The sequence below is a fragment of the Athene cunicularia genome, assembly GCF_003259725.1.
Source record: "Athene cunicularia isolate RWA chromosome Z unlocalized genomic scaffold, athCun1 chrZ_part2, whole genome shotgun sequence".
NCBI lineage: Eukaryota > Metazoa > Chordata > Aves > Strigiformes > Strigidae > Athene > Athene cunicularia.
The window spans coordinates 24,042,569-24,051,350 of record NW_020799143.1 but is presented as its reverse complement, the minus strand read 5'-3'; positions in this window follow the sequence as shown (position 1 = coordinate 24,051,350).

Genomic DNA, 8,782 nt, shown 5'->3' with positions numbered 1-8,782 from the left:
CAACAATCCAATAAAAGGCAAAGGTTTAATATTTTAATATTCCCAGCATAAGGGGGAACAGCTCCAATTGATTTATACAATTGTATTTGCAGAGAACAGACTGAGTGAAGATTGTCTTTTTCTGTCAATCAATATATAGAAGAGCTGTATTAACATAAAAATATAAACATTTTCAGCATGATGTGGTGGAAATTTTTTGAAAATTATTCCATTTTTATAATATTTTATCTAAAAAGACCAGTGACAATTGGCAACTAAACCATTTTTAGATTAGCAAATAAATTTTCCAGAAAATTGGAGATTTCAACTGTAGACAAGGAAAATGTGTCAACAATTAAAGTCTTATTTATGGACTTTGGAAAACAAGAAGCAAAGCAATAAGTGGAAATTTTAAGTAGCTGCTAGTCATAATATATGCAAAGAGACTTTTGGTTGACTCATTATAAAGAACAATGGTTTGTTTATCTGGGCTTTTGGTCTCAAAATGTTGACTATGGACATATGTCCTTCCAGCTTAACTTCACTGACAAACTCACTGTGTTCTGGAAAGGTTCGAGATTTTAAGTCAATGTCTTCTAACACCAAAACACACAAAAACACCCTAATGAAAAAAAATCAGGAAAACACTCACCGATAGATCAAGACTTGAATATGGTAGTTTACAAGAGCTTGACAAATGGTATTTGAATTTACTGAATGTCTTGAGTATCTTTTCATGGCTGCCTTAAAAAGCCGTACACTAAAAATACTGGAAAGCCATAAGCATGGTGGAGACATGATACTGGTGATTTCAGATTAAGTTTCTTGAGTACTGAGATGCCTGGCCAACAGCATCAGCCTTGAACACACAATAAAAATGCTAGCAGGACTAGGGCACAATACATCAGTTTTTCCCAATATTCTGATTTATTTAGGAATACATTTAGGAATGCATGTAAACTGCTTCCTGGTATGTACTTTTGGTCTCTTTTGTCATTGGAACTGCTTTAGAAAACAAATGCTGACAATAAGATCAGCAGATACAAGGTCACTGCCTCTTGCAAGAGCTCTTCTAACATAAATGACCCTCTTGACTGACTTTTCCTTTGATATTGACAGCTAATGTAGTACAGACAGAGCTACTGGAAAAGAAAACCCATAGGATACACCAGAAGCCAATTGTAACAACTAACATTTCAGATAAAAATGAATTTTCTGATAAACAGCCTAATTTATAACCTCACCGGAATTTCCCCTCTTCCATCCTAGCAACTCACTTGTAAACAATCCTCTGTCACTACTGTTCTGTCAGCTGCTGTCACTCATATGTGTTTTTCTTTAGATTTTACCAGTGTTTACTTCAAAATGTAAACCTGCATAATGGGATTGGAGGAGGAATATAAAATTATTTATCCAAGAAGTATTCCTTTCCATTGGCCGCTTTCTTACAATTAATATAGTTTTATTTACTGATGTCTGGAATAGTTTCAGTGAGTCATGAATTGTTATCTAGAATACTATCTGGTAACTTAAATTATATTTCAAGAAAATCTGATCATGTTCCTTTCATCTCGTATATTTTGTGCTTAGAATAAGTATGAAGATGCCAAACTGAGCAGGCATACTGGGGAAGTATATACTTAAGACACATCCTGACACTGCTGTCAGACAGGCAAACAGACAGACATTCCAGTAATTCTTTAATCTCCACTGTTGTAATTCAGAAAACTTTTTTAGGAACCAAGTTCTGAAAATTCCTAATATGTAACTTTCCAGAGGTTGTGCGAAATTGATTGATAGGCCTCTTCAACAACCTTCTTTCTCATAATGCTTACTATAACACATTGACTAAGATGGAAGACAAGTTGTAGCAACAGAATTATCAAACCCCACAGAAGTAATGGTCAAGCTCAGGTTGATTTTCTTCCATGCAGCTTATTGAGGTATGTCACGTGAGGGCTAGGTCATTTTTTTTTTTTTTTTTTTCAGCCCTAAAAATAAAACTGCCCTTTGGAGCAGTTTTGGAGTGACATTCTTTGGAGCTACAGCAAACTCTATGTTGACAAAGTGGGAGGGTTGCTCTAACAGGTTGAAATACTCAGCTTACTTTATCAGTGGGTGAGGAAGTCATGAAACATAAGCTTGAGGGTTTCCCCCACATACTTTCTTAGCATCATCCCTCAGGTTCTCATTAATTCAAACTTCTGAATTATTTGTGTCATTATCAGGGTATAATCAGTCTTTCCCCTCCAGAATCACCTGCTGACTGCCTTCCCTTCCTCCAGAAGTTTAATGTGCCAGCACTGTAATACCAAGAACAGAGAACATGCACCAGAGAGAAGCCATCACAAAGAGAGGCTCACAAAAACAGAGTAAGACACTTCATCACTTCATTTTGTTTTTCAGACTGCATTGGAGCATGGTTGTTGATAGTTCTCCTGACCTTCAAAATGTAAAGCTGTTTTTAAAGACTTCAAAAAGACTGAATGCCTCAGCAGTAAAGTTTATACTAAATCTTTATTACAAGTCTTTTCTTTCAGGGCTCTGTGTCAGGAGACCTTGAAAGCCAGAAAGGAACATCTACATATCTCAAAAAAGGTTAGCTTTTTAGAAGACAGGAGGCCTTGCAGTGTTTGTTGATGCTCTGATCTGAAACTATGTAAAGCACTTTTTCATTGCAGAGTACAGAATATTCATTCAACCTAAAATGATTCATTGTCCATATTTGTTGAGCCATATGGCTACACTCTTAGCTAACTGTCTCACTTAAGGCTGATTTATGGCTAGACTGCTAACATTAATGATACTGGATTCTCAGGATATAACTCGTGAGTTGATGGAGCAACCTAGGGTCAAAGCATATGCTGAACTTCCCAGGCAGCATCATCCTTAACATCATAGGCTCATTTTAGCAAATGAGAAAGTTAAAAGTTTCCATGCTTGACAGTTTGCATGAATGTGTAAAAATCTACATTAGTGAAAATGTTTCTTCTATTTCCAAGAGTTTGTGAGGAAAAATGAGCTAGCTGACCTGATTTATGTTTTGGTCCTATATATTTATGTCATTATCTGTCTGTCTATCTACTTTTTTATCTATGCCTGCATCTCTAGATATCTAGATAAAGAGATAGATACATACCTACATACATACTCACACATATCCTTACATATGTATAGCATCTGTGGCATCAGCTGTCTCTCAGTCTGTCTGCCTACCCATTTGTCCATTGTTTATCTATAAATATAGAATACTTTTACATAAAACACATACTCAGGGCCTTGGTTTTGAAGTACAGACATGCAATTTGGTACAGGTTAGATGATTTCTCTGAAAATCTTCTTAATCAGTTTTAAGACTAAATGAATCTGAGTCATTCACTCTCTAATCATTATACTAGATACTTCTTAAAATAGCAGAGCAAGAGATGATAGAGGAAATACAGCCTTCCAAAAGCTATGTATAGACTGAAGACCTGCACATTCAGCCCTGTACAAAAGGGTTATGATGCTATTCTACTTCCATTATTTTAGTCATGAGTGACTATTAACCAGCATTGATTTACCCCTTAAAGACACGGTATGGCAAGGAGGGCAGGATGGTTGGAGAGGATATGGAGAAAAGGAGTTAATGCTTTTCTAGACAGAAACTCTCGGTCACATACTTTTTATGCAAGTTCATTGTAACTATAGAAATGAAGGCTTATTCTGAATGATGAGTCTGAAGGTCACATATGGAATAAACTGCTGGTTCAAAATGAGCAAAGCTCATGCTTTTCTTTTTGAGTCTAATATATCCAGGTACTGATTGCATCAGCATGAAATTTCCCCTTATCTCAACCCCGGGGTTTGTATCTCATTCCCTGCCCCGTCCTGTCCGAGGGTGGGGGAGGGCCATCAGCAACGTAGTCTCTGGTCCCAGCAGGGCCTAAACCACCACACATACTCAGGTGAATCTTCCTTTAGTCTTCTGCTGCCAATCCTGCAAAGAAGGAAATAAGCATAGTGTTGGAATATATTACAAGTTACTTGTGACTTTTTATTTTCTTTTGTTTCATTTTTACTTTGGGGTAGTGTCTGAGAGCAGCAAAATACTTTTCTAAGAAGGAATGTCTTCATTTCCACATAAGAAATACCAAACTATCAAGTATGTAGTAAAAATACTTTTGCTGTAATGGGGTAAAAAAATAGTAGTCACTGAAGTAATTTTGTGAAAGCTGGTGAGTGTTTAAATAGCAATTACTACTTAACCATTTGAAGTACCTTGGATAGTTTAAAGACTTACCATATTTCCCAGCCTTAAGCTATTTGAAATTCAGGTTGTTTTTTCACATTTTGGTTTAGCATAGGGCGACTGGTGTTCAGCTCTTTTCCTATAGGACACAGAAACTAAAATTAAAGAATGCTCTGGCTAGTATGGAAAACAGAAGTGCTGTTTTTCCTTGTAAATCTATCCTTACTGGAGACAGACTGTGAAGTTAATTTACTGCCTTTTCTACAGATGGTTCTTTAACTTATTTTCCACAATTAATTTACATAATCTAGAGACAGAGATTAGTTATAAACTTTGGTGTTTCACTCTTAAACACAAAAAGAATGAAAGAAAGTAATCTTAAATAGGGCCTAATTATCAAGTCCCAGTGACAGAATTAAATTTATTTCACAGTTGTCACAACTGAGAACTTCTGTCTTTCATAAGTGAAAAAATTATGCCTAAGGTCTCTGGTTACTTTCATTCATACTCATAATTTTCTCATCACCATTTGCTGTAAAAACTAACTTAAAACTCACTAATATATGTAAAATAAAAAGTAAGCTGAAATAAGATTCTGACTCATGTTTAAGTGACCACTTGATTTAGAGTAACTACATATTTCTTTTCAGATTTCCAGTGTCAGAACATTGTCATGATAATGTTGGATGGGATCTTTATAGCAGAAATCTAAATTAATTATTAAGAAATCCTTAAGTTAAAGAGCAGAAAAATTTGAAATTCCAAGCTATTTCTTCCCATTTTCTCCATTTTGTTCCTCACCCTGGAGTGGTCCACACAGTGTTCCTTTGATCCCTTTTTTCAAAGATTAGATATACACAGCAAAAAATCTTGAAAAATACTGCTTTCTTCATTGACACATATGCTGACTAGTACAAACTAATTTATCTCCTGTGCTTAAAGGAGAGGAAGAATTAGAATCTCTATTCCATAAAGTAGGATGATGAATGAATTTGGAAGAAATCTAAACAAACCATACACTTTCAATTTGTTGCATTAGTCACTGTTGCAGTTCAGAGCAAGCTTTTGCAATCTTATCAGAGTAAGTGAAACATAAGACGTTCACACTTGGGAATTAATGAAGAAAATGGAGATACAAATGAAAAAATATAAATCTCTGGTAAATTTAGCTCTGTCTTTGCTTATACATTTTATCCCATCCCAGTTATATTTAAAATGTTCCACTTCATCATAAACACTAGAAAATGAAAATTGTCAACCTGAAAATACACATTCTTCATTTTCTGCAGTCTCAGGTGTGAGATAGCGGTAACCCTAGGCCAGTAGTATATTTAAATCAGCTTATCTCTTTAGGCTCATAACTAACCCCACTGAAACACGTAGAACTACTTGCATATTTAATAACTTGTTAGACTACCTCCAATATATGGTAGTCATCTTTCATCACATGCTAGCTAAAGGAATATGCATGCCACTTTAATTCTAACTAAATTACAATGTTAGTTTGATTAACCTAGAAAAAAGATTAATTATGATATGTAAAGAATGAAGAAGACATAGGACCATAAGTGGAGACACCTACTGATATAAGGCAATATATGAAAAGTTTATATTTCAATATCTGTCTCTACCTTTGATCTCTGAGTTTAATTATCCTACCCACCACAAACCCAAAAGAAACATCTGGCTTTGTAGTTTCATAAGTCTTCTGACATCTTATCACTCTAAACATGGAAAAAAGTGCACTAAAATTATAGACAAGTTATTTCAAGTCAGTTCAAGCTAAATATTGGTGTCCTAATGAGTTTTATTTGCTTCAGCTTTGAAATACACAGGTATTTGAATTAAATAGCTCCAGGATACACGCATAGTACTTTCCTTATCTAACTCAAAGCCACTGAGCTTCCAAACTGGGCTCTTAAGAGCAAAACTGTCATACATCTGTCCTTTGGACTTTTTTTTGTTGCGGACTGTCTGGGTTGTCTCAGCTATGCCCTGTCCTAGAATCATGCCTAGCATTTCTTCCATCCTAGAGGAAGTGGAGAATGCCTCACAGATTCCTTGAATGGGCAACAGAAGGTCATTTCATGGTTGGCTGGGTCAATTGGCAAAGGAGTTCTGACCAAACATGTGAGAGTCCATGCATGCACAGATAATCTGGGACTGTTCAGGTGGTCTATGATTGCTCTGTGTGTTGGTCTTCATTGCCAGTGCTGTACAACCTTCCCGAAGGTACTGTTTTGAGGAACTGAGACACAGTAATGAGCAAGTTGAAGTGTGATTTGAGTAAAGCTATACCAACTTGTTCACACACTGTAGGAGAACAAGTTTTCAGGATTCACATGTCTACTGAACCAGTTTAAGCATGAATCCTTGGTGTGTTTTACAATGTAACATAGTATGCTATGATGCTATTACAAAATGCACCAGAAATAGGTTTTGTCAATGAGTGCTTATCCACCTCAAAACGTCTTAAAAAGATAAAATTAAAAATTGCTGTCTAGAATTAACATCTCTGAAACACATTTAGTTTAGAATTGCAACAGTAGCCTAGTAGAGTAATTCTGAAGATAGTGTTTTTACAACATTTTTTCAGTATGGCTTAGAATATAAAGTAGAAGCCAACAATATGTGAGCATCCTGAATTAAGACACAAGACAACATAGGCCTCTGGCAGCCCCTGGGCCAGCAGATCCCAAAAGCTAATCAGCTTGCTATCCATATACCATATTCTGAGCTCTTCTATCTCTGGATCACCTAACCATATGCCGTATTTAGACCATATACTAAAGAACAATAACAGTACATCAATCATAACCTAGGAAGAATCTCATAGAAATATGGTGCTCTCTAAGGGAAAGGAAGTGTCTCCCATGATCTGCATTAAGAAAACCACAACATGCTATTCAGAAACTATTAAGTGTAGAAATTGCATGTGCTGTTCTTCTGTAACTTTGTTTTTAGGTAGGAAAATAAGTTACTGAACTTTTACTTTACTGGGACAGGGTAATGTTTTTGGCCATATCCTTACTCCTTGTCTAGTGATAAGTAGATAATCACCAATAACTAGGACTGAGAACAGCATGCTCTTCCTTTTGAGCAGGAAGCCACAAAACAGTCATACAGAAAAATATTTGCACCTGCCACTAATCTATGAAAAATGTAAGTGTATGAGTTCACCCTGGTCAATGGCCAAACAATTACACAGCAGTTCATAGAAAGAAGGCGACAAAGAATCCTTGTAAATCAGAATAAAGATAGTTAAACAGATGTAGAAAAAGCTATGAATAAAAGTAAAGCAAAATAAGCAATTAAATCACTGCTTCCCAGTGGCAGGCTGATGTTTAGTTGCTTACTGGAAAGCAGGCCTTCATCATGTGTAATGGCTACTTGGGAAGACAAATGCCATAACTATGAACATCCCTTCTTCCACATGTTTCCACCAGCTTTTATTGCTGAGCACAGTGTCATATGGTATGGGATGTCCCTTTGGTCAATTTGGGTCAGCTCTACCAGCTGGGTGCTCTCCCAGCATCTTGTGCACGCCCAGCCTACTCACTGATGGGGTAGAGTGGGAGGAGGAGAAAGCCTCAGTGTTGTGTAAACACTGGTCAGCTACAGCCAACACACCAGTGTTTTATTAGCATTGTTTGTCATAGATCAAAAACATAGCAGCATACATATGGTCTGCTATGAAGAAGGTTAACACCTTCATACAGCCAGGCCCAGTACAGATTTCAGCCATCCTGTAGCAGTTAGGACAAAGAGAGCAGTCCTGGCTAAAGCATAAGCAAAACAAAAAACCCCGCACACCTCATTTACATATCAGATCAGAGAGAGAATATGGTGATTGGTGAGCTGAAAAACCTAATAATTACAGACCACTAATCAACTGTCTCTGAGAACATTAAAACAAACCTTTGGGCCAGGGTGAGGTCTGGGAGCTATTGAGTGCCCAAGGCATTGAGAAACAAGAGCAAGACATGCAAGTGAAGCCTCCAAATTCCAGATGCCAACTGTTCTGGAGAAGGTTTTCATCATTGTTTCACACAGCACTTCTCCTCCTGGGAGACCATCATGGTACTATCCCTGGATATGAGCACCAAGCTCAGAAATGTTGCTCCTCTGTGGTTGCTTAAATGCAGGCAGAGAGAAATGTATCCAAACTGAATATCTGACAATTAATATATATATATATAAATTGTGTTAAAATATACCTGCATAATCATGTTCTCTATACTGTACATTGCTGTCTCTCATTGTTGAGATATATTTGAGCCTCTTATATGCTTAGGGAGTGATATAACTGGTCATTCATGGCAGTAAATAAATCTAAGGATCTTGCAGTAATCTGTTTCTTAATTGCTCAGAAAAGACAAAACACCATGCTTAGAATTAACAAATTATAGGCATCAGATTTGACACTGAAAAAAAGCATCTCTGTATTGTAAAATGGATAGCAGGTAGACTCTTTAACTTTGAGAAATTGCCAAAAATTTTATACAGCCTTTTATATTTTCTTCAAAAGCCAGGAAGAATATCAATTCATCATTTATAAGGCAGATGGCATTA